The 16,534-nt window shown below is 50.7% G+C and overlaps 1 long non-coding RNA gene across 2 annotated transcripts in view; it reads left to right on the forward strand.

Moving 5' to 3' along the window:
* The first annotated feature begins 3,319 nt into the window (after nucleotides 1–3,319).
* Nucleotides 3,320–16,534, forward strand: part of LOC144806032 (uncharacterized) — a 53,893-nt gene continuing 40,678 nt past the window's right edge. For both annotated transcript variants that reach the window (XR_013605660.1, XR_013605659.1), the window contains exon 1: nucleotides 3,320–3,449. This is a non-coding gene — a long non-coding RNA (uncharacterized LOC144806032). The remainder of the gene's footprint in view (nucleotides 3,450–16,534) is intronic.

Consider the following 16,534-nt stretch of genomic DNA (forward strand, 5'->3'; position numbering starts at 1 on the left):
ACGTTTGAGTCAGACTGGTCTAAAAGCTTTTTCGTATCTGACCCCAAGATACTGGAATAAACTACTGCTGTCCCTAAACTAAATTTCCATATACAGCACCTTTAGGAAACAATTAAAAGCATTCCTGTTCTAACTCTGTTCTGACTTTCAGTCCTCTGGCTAAATTTCTAGGCGAGCGCTGAGATGCCCCCCGGTGAGTCATGCGCTACAGAAATTAACGTAACATAACAACATACATAACATGCCTGAATGTAGCTAAACCAGAACCCCTAAATGTGCGCTGCTAGCTTTGCTCGGTTTGACTTCTAATTATTATAGCAGCGCTTCAGCACTTGACAGCTCAGGAAGCCATAAAAATGTGTGTCTTTGCATTTCAATACGGTGATGCGGACCACCACATTGAAATGTGTTACTCTAACCCCTGATGCGTGGTACTTGGCAGGCCTGCTCCCCTCAACACAGGCAACCTTGCAGTATGGTGCAAGGCTGCCTGCTTTGGCGCTAGGCAGCTAAATTCAGCACCAGCACAGGGAGAAATGCAAGGCTGCACTGTATTCTTGTAAATACGGTGTAGTCCTGCATTTCAGAAGTGGAGAGTGTGGCGTTAAGCCAAGGAGGCCAACGCCGTGCTCCAACTCTTCCTGGTAAATATGCCCCTTAATGACAGCAGCCTGGCCTATTTTATCAAGAGACAGAAAATCCTCTCATTTCAGAAGATGCACCGCCTTGATGTGGCATTGCTCCAGGACACACACCTGTCACCTAGTGAACATGATACATTCAGAAGGGATTGGATGAGTACGGTACTACATGCCAGCAGGATCCTGACTACCCTTACACAGCCATCTACTCCTTTGGAACACAGGGAGAGTGGGTTGGACATCTGTTTTCACTAATCCCTGGGGGTTTGCACTCTGCAGACATGCTGGGACCACCCTGGGCAGATATATTTTTGCCAAGGTTCAGATTCTCAATGAGTCTTTGTGTGTGGGCTCCATCTATGCCCCGGCGGCTGACCAAACTCCTGCTCTCCTTTGGACAGCCGGGGTATTCATGAGGGGGGTGCTGGAATATGGCACCTTGACAAGTCCAGAAACCAAACGACCAGGCAGCCCCGAGACCGGTTCATCCTCTCTGACATTATTGATGTTCATGCCTTGATGGATCCATGGTGATTGACGCACCTGAGGGATGTGGACTATACTTTCACCTCGTGCGTCCATTGTAAACGTTTACGCTTTCATCCTCCCAAACAGTACCTCTGATCATGATCTTCTGCAACTCAACCATAATCTTCGACTGTTGTAAACCCTTCAGGCCCATTGGAGAATGTATACAGCATGGTATAAAGCCCCTGAAGACAAGCACAGACGGTTCCAATATCTGAGCCAGTACTTGGAGGAGAACGCTGGGTCCATCTCCTCTGTACAGATGCTGTAAGCAGGCAGGAAGGCCGATGAACGATTTGGCTGCCTATAAGTGCCACTGTGAGGCACAACAGCGTTGGTTGACTGACCTCAGGCTTCACCTGGCTCAGACGTATAATGCATTGCTGATCCCTGCTCTTCTCAAGGAGCTGCTTGGGGCCAAGTATGATCTGAAGTCCCATTACAGAGTGGAGGACCAGAGGGATACACTCTGCTGACGATATAGTAGGGGACGGTGAGATGGCCCCCTTTGCTACACTCATGCGTGATTATGGGATGCCACAATTGCATCACTGACAGTATGGACAGCTCATGCAGAGCCTGCCACACATGCTGGGTGCTCCCCCTTACGATCTAAAGACTGACTGTTAGAAATGTGGATCTCTAGTTGGCAGCGGCTGGCGCCGAGGTCCAAAGAGGGATCCTTCTTCCTAAGCCAGAGTAGGGGGGCTACACCCTTTGATTACCCCTGCTCAACCCTGTGGTAATGTAGCACGAGCAGAGGGGCCTATCTAAGTGGCAGTGTCTGAAGCATTGATGACCATACACAATAACGCATGGAAGAAGCTACAAACGGACACCACAAGCAGTTATAGAAAAATAGTTTTCCCAACAAAATGTGGGACAGAGGGTCTGCTCTGTGCCGAATAGTCACTTGTGAAGTTCTAGTTAATCCCCATAGTTTGGAAGAATGGGCCAGGTTTGAGTGAGACTTCAGACCAACCCCTAAATGTGTTAGTGTCACTCGTGATATCAAGGCATTCAAGGCTGCTTGCATGACAATGCTACAAAGAGTTGACACACTCACTAATCAACTGTGTGTTGATGACGAGCGTACTGTGATATAGGGGCCTATGTGACGGAGTAGAATATTTTCGAGTAATGAAATGCCCCTCCCCTGTTCTTCAGACCAGTAACACCCACTCATTTTTATGATACAATGGAACCTGTGTGAGAAATGTATGGTTCATACTTGATATCTCTATGTTAGGAAATAATTGTTTCAAAGATAAATTGCTTTATTTTTTGTCAGTGAATCTTTGTTGAGAGAGGATGGTAGTTACAGTAAACAAAACAACAAAGCCTGGCAGAGACCGGTATCTTAATATTTTAGGAGACAGTTGTGCTCTTAAATCAGAAACTCAAAACCTAATTAGAACCTACAATTCAGTCTTGTTCGAGGATATAAAATCGTATCAAATATAAGGAATAAGCCACAAATTAGAAATAAGGAAATAAGCTGTTCCTTTAATTGTCGCTTTAACATATGACCTATGCCTCATTGTCACTGATCTGGTGTTTAAAACTCCATGGTATTTACCTCTGTTTACTTTGCTATCTAGCACGCTTTGGATTTGAAAAACTGCAAATAAATTATTTAAAAGAATAAATAAGCTGTCCAGTTGAATTGCAAAACTGACCGAAATACTCATATATTCATTAAAATACCGATCTATTCATTGAAATACAGACTGCCTCTTCCAGTTGTCACCTTTCTGTAAACACTCTCAAGTCCTTTTCGTCAGTGTTTGGAAGATGCTCATCTGAAGTGAAGCTATAAATACTTTTTTACAGCAGCAGCCAAGTGTGAGGCCCTGTACTTGAACTGTCTGACCCTTAAAACCATTCCTGTCTGTGACATCTGAAATCCCAGGTCTTTACAGGTATAAATGCTTGTTTGTGTGAAATGTATTCACTCCAGGAGCCTGGAGGCGGCGGTTCCGTCAGCGGCCACCAGAGGGCGATCCTCGCCTGCTGATGAAACCAATAAGTTGCACATTGTATGAAAGGAACAATCGCTTCCTCTTCCGGGTCAGCGGTGGCAGAGACAGCACAAGTAGCAATGGTGACATCACTTCCTCCCTGTGCTCTGTGTCCAGCCTGCTGCAGAGGAGGAAGGGGCCCTGTCTGACTGTGTTTGCAGTTACCTCCAGATTCAGACCCACACAGACCCCAGACCCCAGATCTGCCCCCCCCCCCAGCCCCAGGAGGAGGAGAGATCCTGGACAGGTTTCTGATCAGGTAGGAGAGCTGCCAACTCACTTGGCTGCAATTTATTAATCCTGGAATTCATGGTGATGTCAGAGGAGGTGAGACCTGTCCAGGGGTGCAGAGGAGGAGAGGCCTGTCCGGGGGTGCGGAGGAGGAGAGGCCTGTCCAGGGGTGCAGAGGAGGGAAGGCCTGTCCAGGGGTGCAGAGGAGGAGAGGCCTGTCCAGGGGGGCAGAGGAGGAGAGGCCTGTCCAGGGGTGCAAAGGAGGAGAGGCCTGTCCGGGGGTGCGGAGGAGGAGAGGCCTGTCCAGGGGTGCAGAGGAGGGAAGGCCTGTCCAGGGGTGCAGAGGAGGAGAGGCCTGTCCAGGGGGGCAGAGGAGGAGAGGCCTGTCCAGGGGTGCAGAGGAGGTGAGGCCTGTCCAGGGGAGGGGCAGAGGAAGAAAGGCCTGTCCAGAGGGGTGCAGAGGAGGAGAGGCCTGTCCAGGGGTGCAGAGGAGGAGAGGCCTGTCCAGGGGAGGGGCAGAGGAGGAGAGGCCTGTCCAGGGGTGCAGAGGAGGAGAGGCCTGTCCAGGGGAGGGGCAGAGGAGGAGAGGCCTGTCCAGGGGTGCGAAGGAGGAGAGGCCTATCCAGGGTGCAGAGGAGGTGAGGCCTGTCCAGGGTGCAGAGGAGGTGAGGGCTGTCTAGGGGTTGCAGAGGTTGTGAGGCCTGTCCTGTGCTGCACATGTGGAAGAGTAGGCCACGCCAGGGGGTGCAGAGGAGATGAGGCCTGTCCAGGGGTGCAGAGGAGGTGAGGCCTGTCCAGGGTGCAGAGGAGGTGAGGGCTGTCTAGGGGTTGCAGAGGTTGTGAGGCCTGTCCTGTGCTGCACATGTGGAAGAGTAGGCCACGCCAGGGGGTGCAGAGGAGATGAGGCCTGTCCAGGGGTGCAGAGGAGGAGAGGCCTGTCCAGAGGGATGCAGAGGAGGAGAGGCCTGTCCAGGGGTGCAGAGGAGGTGAGGCCTGTCCAGGGGTGCAGAGGAGGTGAGGCCTGTCTAGGGGTGCAAAGTAGGTGAGGCCGGTCCAAGGGTGCAGAGGAGGTGAGGCCTATCCAGGGTGCAGAGGAGCTGAGGCCTGTCCAGGGGTGCAGAGGGGGAGAGGCCTGTCCAGGGTTGCAGAGGAGGAGAGGCCTGTCCAGGGGTGCAGAGGAGGAGAAGCCTGTCCAGGGATGCAGTGGAGGAGATGCCTGTCCAGGGGTGCAGAGGAGGAGAGGCCTTTCCAGTGTTGCAGAGGAGGAGAGGGCTGTCCAAGGGTGCAGAGGAGGTGAGGCCTGCCTAGAGGGGTGCAGAGGAGGTGATGCCTGTCCAGGGGTGCAGAGGAGGTGATGCCTGGCCAGAGTGGTGCAGAGAAGGAGAGGCCTGTCCAGGGGTGCAGAGGAGGTGAGGCCTGTCCAGGGGTGCAGAGAAGGAGAGGCCTGTCCAGGGGTGCAGAGGAGGCAAGGCCTGTCCATGGTCTCAGAGGAGGAGAGGACTCTCCAGGGGGTGCACAGGAGGTGAAGTATGTCAAGGGGTGCAGAGGAGGAGAGTCATGTGAGGCCAGTCCAGGGTTCCAGAGGAGATGAGGCCTGTCCAGAGGTGCAGAGGAGGTGAGGCCTATCCAGGGATGCAGAGGAGGTGAGGCTTGTCCAGGGATGCAGAGGAGGTGAGGCCGTCCAGGGGTCGGGAGGAGATGAGGCCTGTCCAGGGGTGCAGAGGAGGAGAGGATTGTCCAGGGGTGCAGAGGAGGTGAGGCCAGCCTAGGGTAGCAGTGTCTTTCTTCGGGGCCTGTACATTGCGCCCCAAGGCTCAGGGCGGAGTCAGAGGCGCTGTATGGGGTGGAAAGAACTCTGGACTCCTCTGTCCTTAATGAGAATCCTTCACCGAGAGCTCCTGTGAGAAGCACCGAGAGGCCTGTCCAGGGGTGCAGAGGAGGTGAGGCCTGTCCAGGGGTGCAGAGGAGGAGAGGCCTGTCGAGGGGTGCAGAGGAGGAGAGGCCTGTCCAGGGGTGCAGAGGAGGCGAGGCCTGTCCAGGGGAGCAGTGTCTCTCTTCTGGGCCTGTGCATAGCGCCCAACGCTCAGGGTGGAGTCAGAGGCGCTGTATGGGGTGGAATAAACTCTGGGCTCCTCTGTCCTAAATGAGAATCCTTCCTTGAGAGGCCTGTTTAGGGGTGCAGAGGCAGTGAGGCCTGTCCAGGGGTGCAGAGGAGTTGAGGCCTGTCCAGGGGAGCAGCGTCTCTCTTTGCAACCCATACATAGCACCCCAAGGCTCAGGGAGGAGTCAGAGGCGCTGTATGGGGTGTAATGAACTCTGTGCTCCTCTGTCCTTGATGAGAATCCTACACAAAGAGTTCCTGTGAAAAGCACCGAGAGGCCTGTCCAAGTGTGCAGAGGAGGTGAGGGCTGTCTAAGGGTTGCAGAGGTTGTGAGGCCTGTCCTGGGCTGCACATGTAGAAGAGTAGGCCACGCCAAGGGGTGCAGAGGAGGTGAGGCCTGTCCAGGAGCGCAGAGGAGGAGAGGCCTGTCCAGGGGTGCAGACGAGGACAGGGCTGTCCAGGGGCGCAGAGGAGGAGAGGCCTGTCCCGGGGCGCAAAGGAGGAGAGGCCTGTCCAGTGGCACAGAGGATGTGAGGCTTTTTCAGGGGTGCAGTGAAGGTGAGGCCTGTCCAGGGGTGCAGAGGAGGGGAGGCCTGTCCAGGGGTGCAGAGGAGGTGAGGCCTGTCCAGGGGTGCAGAGGAGGAGAGGCCTGTCCAGGGGTGCAGAGGAGGAGAGGCCCGTCCAGCGGTGCAGAGGAGGAGAGTCCTGTCCAGGGGCAGAGGAGGAGAGGCCTGTCCAAGGGTGCAGAGGAGGTGAGGCCTGTCCAGGGGCGCAGAGGAGGAGAGGCCTGTCCAGGGGCGCAGAGGAGGAGAGGCCTGTCCAGTGGCACAGAGGATGTGAGGCTTGTCCAGGGGTACAGTGGAGGTGAGGCCTGTCCAGGGATCAGAGGAGGTGAGGCCTATCCAGTGGTTCAGAGGAGGAGAGGCCAGTCCAGGGTTGCAGGGGAGGTGAGGCCTGTCCAGGAGTGCAGAGTAGGAGAGAACTGTTCAGGGGGATGGCGGAGGCGAGGACTGTCCAGTGGGTGCAGAGGAGGTGAGGCCTTTCCAGCGGTGCAGAAGCAGAGAGGCCTGTCTAGAGGGGTGCAGAGGAGGTGAGGCCTGTCCAGGGGAGCAGTGTCTCACTTCGGGGCCTGTTCATAGCTCCACGAGGCTCAGGGCGGAGTCAGAGGCGCTGGATGGGATGGAATGAACTCTGGGCTCCTCTGTCCTTAATGAGAATCCTTTACAGAGAGCTCCTGTCGGAAGCACCAAGAGGCCTCTCCAGGGGTGCAGAGGAGGTGCGGCCTGTCCAGGGGTGCAGAGGAGGAGAGGCCTGTCCAGGGGTGCAGTGGAGGTGAGGCCTGTCCAGGGGTGCATTGGAGGTGAGAGAAGGTGAGACCTGTCCAGGGGGTTGGAGAGGAGGTCAGGCCTGTCCAGGGGAACAGTGTCTCTCTTCAGGCCCTGTTCATACCGCCACGAAGCTCAGGGCGGAGTCAGAGGCGCTGTATGGGGGGAATGAACTCTGGGCTCCTCTGTCCTTAATATGAATCCTTCACTGAGAGCTCCTGTCAGAAGCACCAAGAGGCCTCTCCCGGGGTGCAGAGGAGGTGAGGCCTGTCCCAGAGTGCAGAGTAGGTGATGCCTGTCCAGGGGCAGAGGAGGAGAGGCCTGCCCAGGGCTGCAGAGCAGGCGATGCCTGTCCAGGGGCACAGGAGGAGCGGCCTGCCCAGGGCTGCAGAGGAGGAGAGGCCTGCCCAGGGCTGCAGAGGAGGAGAGGCCTGTCCAGGGAGCAGAGGAGGTGAGGCCCGTCCAGCGGTGCAGAGGAGGAGAGTCCTGTCCAGGGGCAGAGGAGGAGAGGCCTGTCCAGGGGTCAGAGGAGGAGAGGCCTGTCCAGGGGGCAGAGGAGGTGAGGAATGTCCTGGGGGCAGAAGAGATGAGGCCTGTTCAGGAGTCCAGAGGAGGTGAGGCCTGTCCAGGGGGCAGAGCCGAGGAGGCCTGTCCAGGGGTGCAGAGGAGGTGAGGTCTATCCAGGGGGCAGAGGAGGTGAAGCATGTCCAGGGGTGCAGAGGAGGGGAGGCCTATCCAGAGCTGCAGAGGAGGTGAGGCCTGTCCAGGGGGCAGAGGAGGTGAAGCATGTCCAGGGGTGCAGAGGAGGTGAGTGTGAGAAGTTGGCCTGGCATATGCTGTCCACTAGTTATAGTGGGAACCATGCACCAGTCCAAACAACCATTATTGATGATAGATTAAAGAAAACCTTTATTGAAAGCTGTCCTAGTGGTGGAGATGGAAAGCAGCCTTCAGGCTAAGTCTTGAAGGAATATAAAGCAGCTTGTTTTACCAGTCTATAATCTCTTGAATGACCAAATGAGAACTACACCAGGTATATATATAAAATACATCTATTTATTCTAAAACACACCCCTTAGTCTCTTTATGAGGCTAGAAGTCGAAGTACACAAGTTACAAGTCAAATATTCACAGTAAATAGCACAGTTTTCGATAGGCCCTGGGGGGGACCAAGCCATATACTAAAATAGTGGCATAAGAACCACGACTTGACTGTACACAAGGCCTAGAGCCTGTAGAATCGCTGGGCCCCTTCAGAACCACCCAAGGTAGTGACACAGGGGACCCACGGGCAACGCGTTCAGTGTGGGAACACAGCCGCAAGCGCCGTTAGCTTCTATTGGGAAAGTCGCTGTTGGAAATTTAAAGTTTAAGGACACTTAGAATTTGACTAGGAACAAACCCTTTTGGACTTAGATGGTTCTAGGGCTAATACCCACGGGAGCACCGGAGTACTTGAGTTACCTAACCCAGGAAAGCCAGGAGCATAGGTGCCAAATGGTGTCGGGTCGCATCGTTGTTTTCAATGGTGAGTTGCTGCAAAGTGCTGCTGCCGGGAAGAGGAGAAGTGTCAGAGAGATCCAAGCCTGAATCGAAGATGATAGGAACCTGAAAGCAGAGGGGACAGAGTCTGGGTCACTTGCCAGTGACCAGGGGCACGATAGTCGAATGTCCACCGATGTCGGATGGTTTAGGTGAGATGGAGGGAAGTTTGACTCTTCAGCCACGAGGACCAGGAGGTGTCGACGACAAACAGGAGCTGAAGTCGAGCTGTCCCACAAGGTATTGGTGCCCGGATTGGACACAACAAGCCTTGGCAACAGCAACCCATGCAGGAAGAGAAGAATGGCTTTGGAGTGGACCAGCAAGGTCCAGGGGACTCACCAAGCTATGGAGAGTAAGGGCACGTCTGGAGCAACCAGGGAAGCCCAAAGAAAGTTACAACTGCCTTCTCAGGGACCCACAAGTCAACGGACAGGGGATCGCGAAGGTACCTCGAGAGGAACCAAAAAATAGTCTTAGTTTACCGTCGTATTGCAACCATAAGTTGGTGGTTGTGAAGTGCCGGTTTAGTTAGAATGTTAAACACTCTGAGAGTTACATCTTGTTAATGTTAGAACAAGAGGTGACACGTAAAATTACACATTCTTCCAAATGTACTTATGTATGCGGCTCAAAAGCACCAACTGGCTATAGTATGCCCCCTTAAAAAAACAAAATATTTAAAAGTTGTCATGAAGACATATAACGATGTTAATGTTATCCCAAACTCAACATTAGGAGAATCGTGCTACCTCCTCAGCATTAGCATTATTTTTTACCTTGTTCCACTCTTAAGAGAATCCTCCGCGATGCCACCATGTATCTTCGATGCCGAGTATGCTTGTGCGAAGAAGTTTCCCAAACTAATTTAAATACCGGAAGTGTAAACAGCGTGTTCACGTTGTTGGTGAATTCACTCCCTACTCTCATGGTGTAAACAGAGAGGAAGGACTTAGCGCTCTATTCTAACTTGGCGGCCATTCTAACTACACCGGCTCTTCATATCCACCAACTTATGGTTGCGATACGACGGTAATCTAAGACTATGACGCTCACAATATGCTTCTTTACACGTAGCATAAGAAGGCAGATTTTGGTAACTATGGCCCAAATATGCAGGTATTCATTACAAACAGTATACTGCATGGGTTTTCGTTGGCATGGCTTTTGGTTTAGGATACTTCATTTCGATTGAGTTGTCAATCTGCGTGTTCATTAAGCAAACTATAATATTAAACAGCACGTCAGTTGCTCTGAAGCCTTTTTAATAAAGAATAGCAAGGACTTTGTTGCTAGTAATGATTAGTGACTTAAGTAGGAAATACGGTTCCAAATAAGCATTATTTAGTGATTTCACATTTTTGCAGCACTAAGAAGATTGTTCCTGGAAGAAATAGAAACCAGTGAAATCCGTTCGAAATCATAGACGCTACCACACCTGAAACCCATTGCGGTTTGGAATTATCACCGCATATTAAGTAGGTCCATTTTAAAGGCACTTGTCTTAAACCTAATCTCAAACATTGAATTTCAAATTATGGATTGATATATACAAATCTTTCTGCTTGTTTTACAGAATCAGTTCTCATACAGGAGATAGGTATTTATATAACCTCAAATAAGACTTGCTTTTAGTGTCTAAATTTCACTTGCTCACATCACTATTTTATTTTACCTATTCAGTGCACGCTTCAGATTTCTTTTAATATGACAATTATCCCTCGTAATGATTCACACGTCTCACGATCACTCTAACAGCGGAAAGTTCTCACTTAGTTTAGTGTGGGAGAGTTTTAGCTGGCTCTTACTATCCTAAGCGCACTTACTTGGTCTCTCCATCGCTATTAGGTTCAGAGATCTACTGTTTCACAGAGGTATATTCTGTGTTATTGTGTTGTTGGATTTTTGTATTGATTTCTTATCCCACCATAGCATGAGTTACTCTTGATTGGTGACTTTCCCAATACTGATATAGTATGGTTTGTTTGTTATCAATAGGACTGTTTTTCCCAATATATAAACTGGTCTTTTCGTGTCTTTTTTCTAAATCACACAGCCTTGAGATAGTCACGGGACGACCTCCCGTTTGCGACGAAACACGTGTTTGCTGTAGATAATTTCTGGGAAGACTTGCACATAATAAAGTGACCAACAAAAAAGAAGGAAGACTAATCTTTTGCGCATTATTTAATTTTGAATTTGTGGAAACGTGTTACATACTTATGTTACTTTATAAGTGAGACGTGTGCTAAGGAGTGTCATTTGTTCCAGAAGCCAGAGGCCTATCCTGAGGAGTGGGGTGGTTCTCCTCACCTTTCAGCACCGTAAAATACTGGGTTCCTTAAAATAATGTGTGTAATTATTCTATGTGGCGCTTTTTTACCTAAATCAAATACCACAGCCTGGCTTTATCTACTCTTAACTGCATTATAACCTTGCGGTAAATGCTAACTTTGGACTGGCTGCATGGAAACATGTCGTGTTTGGTGTCAAACACCTTGGAATCATACCCCCACACCAGCAACTGGTGTGTGAGTTTGATCCCACCCTTCTAGAGGGAGAGACATGACAGCACAGGTATACCTCGTGCCAGCTTAAATGAACCCTGGCATCACAAAATGGTTGCTGCAGCCACAGACACAAGTATGACCTCCTGCTGCTGACCGAAACTCCGGCACGGGAGGCCTTGACAATAGTTTTCCTGTCACAGGGAGGTGTAACCACCTCCCAGACAGGCTTTTGTGTATTGGAGCTGGGTGGGAGCACTCCAAGAGTGCTTTGAAGTCTGCACTGGGGGCACATTTGGTGTCTTGTGCATAGTCCAGTTCAAACCAGCCCCAGGGGCTACCAGCCCCTGCTCTGGTGCAAAACTGAACAAAGGAAATGGGTGTAGTACCTCCTCTTTCCAAACCCTCCCATAGATGGGTCCCTAAAGCTAGTCCAACCCATTCCTTGGGTATAATGAAGGAACCTCTGTAACCAGAACTTGAGATATCCCTGGACGAAACTCTGAAACTGAATCCTGGACCTTCGATGATCTGTTCAACGCCAAATGACTGAAGAATCTCCCTAGGAGTAAAGGAGTTACTCCCCTGCTTGGCAGACACCAAAGACGCATCTGACTGGTCTGCATCTCCGAAGTTCCCGCCAGACGCCAAAGACTTTGCAACACCAGAGGTGGATTTCCAGACTTCCCCAAGGCTGATCTGAGTCCCCAGCAAAGCCGAGACCTGTAGCCATCGTGGGTAATGTGGAACCGGAACCCCTGGACACCATGCACATTTGCAAGTACATCAGCTTCTCGACGTTCTTTGAAGCTGTGCTTTGGATTACTTGTAGCCCGACCCCGAGCAGAGAATCCACTGAGGTTTGCTGGCCTACCCACTCTGAGTGAACCAAGGGCTGCCATTTTGTGGTTCAGCTCGAGGTACCTTCACGATCCATTGTTCGTTGACTTGTGGGTACCTGAGAAGGCAATTTTGATTTTCCTTGGGCTTCCCTGGTTGCTTCAGACGTGCCCTGACTCGCCATCGCTTGGTGAGTCGCCTGGACCTTGCTGGTCCACTCCGAAGCCATTGTTTTATTTCTGCATCGGTTGCTGTTGCCAAGGCTTGTTGTGTCCAATCGGGGCACCGACGCTGCAGCGTTTGACATCCTTTGTGGGCGAGCTTGAATCCTGCTTCTGGTTGTCGTCGACACCTCCTGGTCCTTGTGGCTGAAGAGTCAAGCTTCCCCTCATCTCACCTGAAGTACCCGACATCAGTGGGCATTCGACTATCGTGCCCCTGGTCACTGACTAGTGACCGAGACTCTGTCCCCTCTGCTTTCAGGTTCTTCTCATCTTCGATCCAGACTTGGATTTCTTCGGACATTTCTCCTCTTCATGTCAGCAGCACTTTGCAGCAACTCACCATTGAAAACGACGACGCAACCCAATACCATTTGGCACCTATGTTCACGGCTTTCCTGGGTTAGGTAACACGAGTACTCCAGTGCCCTCATTGGTGTTGGGCCTAGAACCATCTAAGTCCAAAAGGGTTGGTTCCTAGTCCTCTGCTAAGTGTCCTGAAACTTTAAATTTCCAACCGCGACTTTCCCCATAGAAGCTAACGACGTTTGTGGCTGTGTTCCCACACTGTACGCGTCCCCTGTGGGTCCCCTGTGTCACTACCTTGGGTGGTTCCGAAGGGGCCCATTGATTCTACAGGCTCTAGGCCTTGTGTATAGTCAAGTCGTGGTTCTTATATCATTATTTTAGAATATGGTTTGGTCCCCCCCTGGGGCCTATTGTGCTATTTACTGTGAGTAATTGACTTGTAACTTGTGTACTTCGACTTCTAGCCTCGTAAAGAGACTAGGGGGTGTGTTTTAGAATAAATACATATATTTTATATATATACCTGGTGTGGTTCTCCTTTCATTTGGTCATTCATGAGATCATAGACTGGTAAAAAAAAGCTGCTTTACATTCCTTCAAGACTTAGCCTGAAGGCTGCTCTCCATAGCTATCATCAATAAGGGTTGTTTGGACTGGTATAAGGTGCCCATTATAACTAGTGGACAGCATATACCAGGCCAACTTCTCACATTGTCCATGTGGGGGCAGAGGAGATGAGGCATGTCCTGCAAGGGTTGGGGGTGCAGAGGAGATGAGGTCTGTCCTGAGGGGGTGCAGAGGAGGTGAGGCCTGTCCAGGGGGCAGAGGAGGTGATGCTTTTCTGGTAGGGGGTTGCAAAAGAGGCCTGTTCTGTGGTGTGGTGCCGTGCAGAGGAGGTGAGGCCTGTCAGGGAAGGGGGGTGCTGCAGGTGAGGCCTGTCCAAGGTAGTGCAGAGGAGGTGAGGCCTGTCCAGAGCTGGGGGGTGCAGAATAGGTGAGGCCTGTCCAGGGGGGTGCACAGGAAGTGAGGCCTGTCTAGTGGGGTGCAGAGGAGGTTAGGAATGTTTAAGGGGTGCAAAGGAGGTGAGGTCTGTCCAGGGGTGCAGAGGAGGTGAAGCCTGTCCATGGAGCTGCATTGTAGGTGAGGCCTGTCCAGGGGGGTGCAGTGGAGGGGAGGCCTGTCCAGGGGGGTGCAGTGGAGGTGAGGTCTGTCCAGGGGTGCAGAGGAGGCGAGGCCTGTCCAGGGGTGCAGAGGAGGTAAGGCCTGTCCAGGGGTGCAAAGGAGGTGAGACCGGTCCAGGGGTGCAGAGGAGGTAAGGCCTGTTCTGTCCAGGGGGGTGCAGCCTAGGTGAGACCTGTCCGGGTGGTACAGAGAAGGTGAGACCTGTGGAGAGGGGGTGAGGGGCAAAGGAGGTGAGACCTGTGAAGAAAGGCAGAGGAGGTGAGGCCTGTTCAGGGGTGCAGAGGAGGTGAGACCTGTCCTGTCGGAGGGAGGTTAGAAGAGGTGAAGCCTGTCCAGGGGGAGGCACAAAGAAGGTGAGGCCTGTCCAGCAGGTGCAGAGGAGGGGAGGACTGTCCATGGGATGTAGAGGGGGTGAGGACTGTTTGGAGGTAGGTGCAGAGGAGGCGAGACCTGTCGGGGGATGCAGAGGAAGCAAGGCCTGTCCAGGGGGCTCAGAGGAGGTGAGTGAGGCCTGTCCAGGGGGGTGTAGAGGAGGTGAGGTCTGTCTTGTGTTTGGGTGGTTCAAAGGAGATGGGGCCTCTCCAGGAGGGATGCAGTGGAGATGAGGCCTGTTCGTCCCGGCGGGGTGGTCGAGAGCTGAGTTTAAGTTTGTTAATTGTTGGCCCAAGAGATTTGTGGAATGAGTGTAAGTTCCTTGTAAACTGGCCAATTGAAGAGCCACAGAGTGAAGCGCCTCAAAATATTTTATTGTATAGTACAAGAGATTAATGCAGAGTTACAGACAATATTGCAACGGCAAAGACCAGGTAAAAGAGGGCGCATCTTTTAGTGTTGCATCCAGAGGTTAGTTCACGCAAAGTTCTGTAGTGAGAATTTTGTTACTAAGGAGAAAAATACCAAAGAAGAAATAATGAGCGCTCAGACAAACATGTTCCAAAGTGGCTTTCACGGATTGTATTCTCTTTTTGATTCTGGGTTTGTTGCTGGTGTGAATTTGGATATGCATGGCGTTGGTGTGCAGAATAATGATGTTCAGTATGTGCAAGGAGGAAATGTTGTTCCTTTGGGTCAGGGCCAGACTGGGAACCCAAACCAGGCCTGACAATTTTGACGGACCAGCCCCCTGCCTCTTTTGTTGCTGGGGGTGATATAGCTTATTATTGTAACAAGGGAACCCAAACAGTTAACTGAGGATCGTGGGAAATTATGTTTAAGAAGACAAGGGTCCTAAGTATATCGTGATAAAGAGTGTCAATAAAATATAGGCCATAATAGGAAACTATATTCATCCGCTGTCCAGCCGGACAGGGTATTTATTTTAACCAAGATCAAAAACAGATATGTGGATAGTACAAGGCACAGTCCTGTACCTTACTCTAGAGGGACAAACAACACATAAAAGGGTTTGCACAGGCAAAGAAGAGCAATACTGGGAACTTGTACATCAATGTTATATTAAAGCTCTCCAGTTAGTACTAACAAGCAACAAGGTTCAACACAATGGCTATGTTGCATAAGTACTAGGAAAAGTCGACGTTTCGATCCCTTAAAGCTCAAATTATATGGGATCATCATCAGGACAACATTTAGAAAACATTTGCCTGTTAATATTTGAAATATGACCGCCTGTTGTAGAGGAAGAAAGGAAACAAGGAAAACAAGGGAAGGACATAACCAAGGCTAGATTAGAAATTATCCTTTCAAAAGATCAAAATATCAACATAGTCCAAACACTCTGTACAGATTACATTATTCGGAATCGGTTTATCGTGTAATAATAGGTGTATTAAGAGAATTGTGCAATTAATGGCGGCTGGCAAACTCGGGTGCAATAGTGCAAGGTGTTCATTAATCTTGATCCTCATCATGAACCATTCCACTCTTGAGTTCAGTTTTACACATTTAAACATTTAAACATTTAATGGCCTATATGCATTGAAGGACAACGTCCATGGTTTCTTAATTGGGATCCGATAACATGCATACGTGTACATTCATACCGTGTTTAAGGGTGGGGACAGATTTACTGGGATTTTTGGTAGGCACTTACTTATTTGTAAGTGGTTCAATTGTGCTCCACTAATCATTAATAGGAGCAGGGTGTGGTCCGTGCGACTGGTTGTCAACAAGGTTCAGGGATTTACGCTCGGCTGCAGTGTCTGGAAAGGATTAAATAATCATTATTCATGCTAAGGAATATTGTGGTGCCTGGCTGTGGTAAAATATTTAAAGTTTACCTGCGATTGGACAGTCTGCGTTATATGGCCGGGTCGAAATTGAAGCTGTATCTATAGAGTGGGGTAGGGCAGGGATTAGAGCTACAGCCACAGAAATCACGGGTTTTTTGGAGTGAAAGTATGGACCATTAAGTGCATGGACCGCTTACCGGAATGACGAGTGTGTCAATCTTCCGATTGGATTCTGTCTGCTCATTTGGAACTGGAAATGATGTCCATGTTCCGTGTTGGTCGCGGTAACGTGTAGGTCCAGTTACTGCAAGCTGAGAGAAAAAAAAGGGGTTGGGGAGAGCCAGTGAGAGGGACGCGACCATGGTTGGCCGAACGGAGTTGCCGTCTGCACGGTGCCAACTGGAATGACGCTTACCTTATGGAGTCCGGTTGCTCCGTCTTGATAGGGGGGTCGGGTGGGGCAGAGGATCGGTGTCCTATCTGCCTGTTGCAAAATTAGCAATGAGGGCAGGCGTTGTGGTCGTGTTACTTGAGATCACGTAATGAGGGAAATGGAAGACGGACTATGTCAGAGTGAGTCTGAACTGCGATGGTGGCCATATTGGAGTGGGGCAGTTCAAGAAAGGACAGTGTAGAGTGGGTGATCAGACACGGTTGCCATTTTGGATTGGGGCGACTAGTCGAGTGTGATGGTGTCCGGTGTGAATAAAGTGCCTACAGATAGCATGCGTGCTCAGTGCGGGTGCATTCTGTGACAATAATTGTGCTGAATATAAAAATTAAAATTAAAAATGATTCTAAATAATTATAGAACATGATATATAAAACATTCGGTAATAATTTTAGAACTTTGCCATATCATTTGTCAGTAAGGGGCTCGATCACTGGTTTAGCCCT

The sequence above is a fragment of the Lissotriton helveticus genome, assembly GCF_964261635.1.
Source record: "Lissotriton helveticus chromosome 1_1 unlocalized genomic scaffold, aLisHel1.1 SUPER_1_unloc_4, whole genome shotgun sequence".
NCBI lineage: Eukaryota > Metazoa > Chordata > Amphibia > Caudata > Salamandridae > Lissotriton > Lissotriton helveticus.